Raw genomic sequence first — 2,730 nt, 5'->3', positions numbered from 1 at the left:
AAAAAAAAAAAAAAAAAAAAAAAAAAAAAAAAAAAAAGGAGTCTCTAACATCTGCCTGTATACATTCCCTAGCTCTATCCCCCACACCTATGCTCAGCCATTCTGACCTTTGTGTTCCTAGACACACCAGGCATGCTATTACCTCAAGATCAGTGCGCTTCATACATAGGCCTGCCTGCAAACTGAAGTGGGATTTCAGCCCCTCACCTCACAAGTCAAGCTTTATTGGGACTGATAGGCTCTTAAGAAGCAAAATTGTTTGCAGGATACTCGGTCTTTTCAAGGTGACTATGAATTGCATCCTGTGCTGAGATGGCTGGATAAACAGCTCCAACATTTTTGGTATTTTTCTGACTACCCTAGACTTTCCTAGAGACTCGAACCCTCACGTTCTTCAAAGCTTTTAATCCACAGAACTGTTAGTCTAACATCCAAGCTCTACCGCCAATAATCTCATGTCTCTGTTGTGTTTCCTAGCATCCTATGTTGTTTATTGTATTTCCCAACTTGAATGTCAGCTCCATGAACATGGGGTAGAGTTCGTTTTGTACACTCCCTGGTACTTAGTATGTGTTAAATTCACTTTTCTCGAGCAAATGATCTGAATGAATGAAAGCAATTCTTTTAAGCAAATATTTATATTTTGTTTGTGTATGCTGGCATCAGTCCCCAAAGGCATAATATATTTTACTATATATGTATTATATTTAATTCTTGTAATAATTTCATATCGATGCTGAGCATGAAGCTAGCTTATAAAGAAAGGTTACCTCATTGAATGCCAGCAGTAAAGATCATTATACCTCAAGGATGATAGTGGGAAAAGAGGTTAAAGTAACTTCTCCAGTGCCACGCAGCTCGTACATAGTAAAGCTACTCTTCTATCCCAAGAACACGGCTCCAGAATGAACAGTAACATTTAGCAATGGACATGCTCTGAAGCAATCCTGGCAAACACTGATGTGAGAACTTAGGTTTTCTCCCAAACTCCAGCTTTGTCCTGTAAGGTGCAGACCATTGGGCGAATAAAGAAGGATCAAGTTTACCAGGACCCTACATCTACAGTTGTCATCTATTCTCTAAAGGAATAAAACTGATAGAATGAATACATATTCACATGCGTGTGCACATGCACACATGCACACAAATGGATATGTATGCACATGTGTGCACACATATGTACGTGTGTGTGTGTGCACGCGCACACACACACACACACATACACAAAGACATAGACACACAGGTTGTGGTCTCAGCAGTTCAATAATGTCCATCTTCTGACAGAAAGGCCAAGGATCTGGTTCAGTCCATGAGACTAGATGTCTCAGCAGTCCCAATTTGGTGCTAAAGTTCTGAGAATTCCTAGCGTGCCATTCTTTAGTCTATGTCGGATTCTGAAGAAGTAGGCTATTATACCAGCGAAGGGGTGATTCAGAAACAGGATTAAAGAACTTGCCAGTCAGAGTGAGGGCAGGGAGGCAAAAGGCAATAGCTCCCTTATGCATGTGCTTTTACACAGCCTGCCACCAGAATGCGTGACGATTTAGGATTAGCCTTCTCACCTCAAATGACCCGATAAGGAAACATCACTTATAAGCACACCCAGCTGCTTTGGGTTTTAGTTGATTCCAGATGTAGTGAAGTTGACAACTAAGGTCAGGCATCATGAGTTGTAGAAGCAGAATCCATAGTCCAAATCCAAGACCTGGGGCCTGTTGACAGGACCCTCAATCACGGGGCCTGTATAACTGTGATGAGAAGCCGGGATGAGGAAGATTTACTGGTCTGGTGATGTGTTCCTGCAGGAAAGAAATGCTGTTGTCAGTGGTGGTAGACATGGTGTTAGAAGAGGAAGGGGAGGGGAAGGGGAGGACAAGAGAAACCAGAAGCAGAGTTCTCCCTCTCATCTCAATTAACATTTCATCTCCGCTCTCCAGGCCTCTCTCGTCTACTACCTACCTCACATCTCAGCTCTCAGACTTCCTTTCTCTTTGCTTGTTTTATTGACAGAGTTATGGTCTTTTTTTTTTTTCTTTTAATAGAGTTGGTGCTTGAGAAATATTCAGAAATAATGCAGAAATACTGTGCTTACTCTGCCATCACCTATACTATCCTAAAAGTGGAACGGTATAAAGAAAATCATCATAGTCCCTGTGGAAATAACGCGCAGATGTGTGACGTCTTACAGGGATTGCTTCGACGTTCTGGGTTATGTAGGACAATTGATATGAGAGAGAGAGAGAGAGGGAGAGAGAGAGAAAGAGAGAGAGAGAGAGAGAGAGCGAGCAAGGGATGTACTTAGGCTTCTCAGCAGTAGGAGGATCAACCTCTCAGGCCAGCAGCTTCAGAGAACTGCTTTTTTCACGGTTATACAAAACGCTTTTAACAAGTGGATTTCTGAATACCGAAACCTCTGTCTGATCTGGGCGTTGTCTGAAGGAATCGTTACCTAAGCAATTCTCCAGTTTGCCAGGTATGTCTCAGGGATCAAGTTATAAAAAGCCTCTAGAATACTTTGGAAGAACAACCTCATAAGAACCTCAGATAAAAATCATGAAAAGGCTGCCTCAAAGCTTGGGTGCCATCGCTCTGGAATCCATGCCAGATACAGTGGCTCTGCTAAATTCTGCTACAACTAGCCTCAAGAATGGGGTTGCCAGCACAAGGGAAGGCCTGGGCCAAGTAGTGGGAGTGGGTGGGTAGGGGAGCAGGGGTGGGGGGNNNNANNNA

This window comes from Mus pahari, chromosome 5 (genome assembly GCF_900095145.1).
Source record: "Mus pahari chromosome 5, PAHARI_EIJ_v1.1, whole genome shotgun sequence".
In the NCBI taxonomy this organism is placed as follows: Eukaryota; Metazoa; Chordata; class Mammalia; order Rodentia; family Muridae; genus Mus; species Mus pahari.
This window is presented reverse-complemented; position numbering follows the sequence as displayed.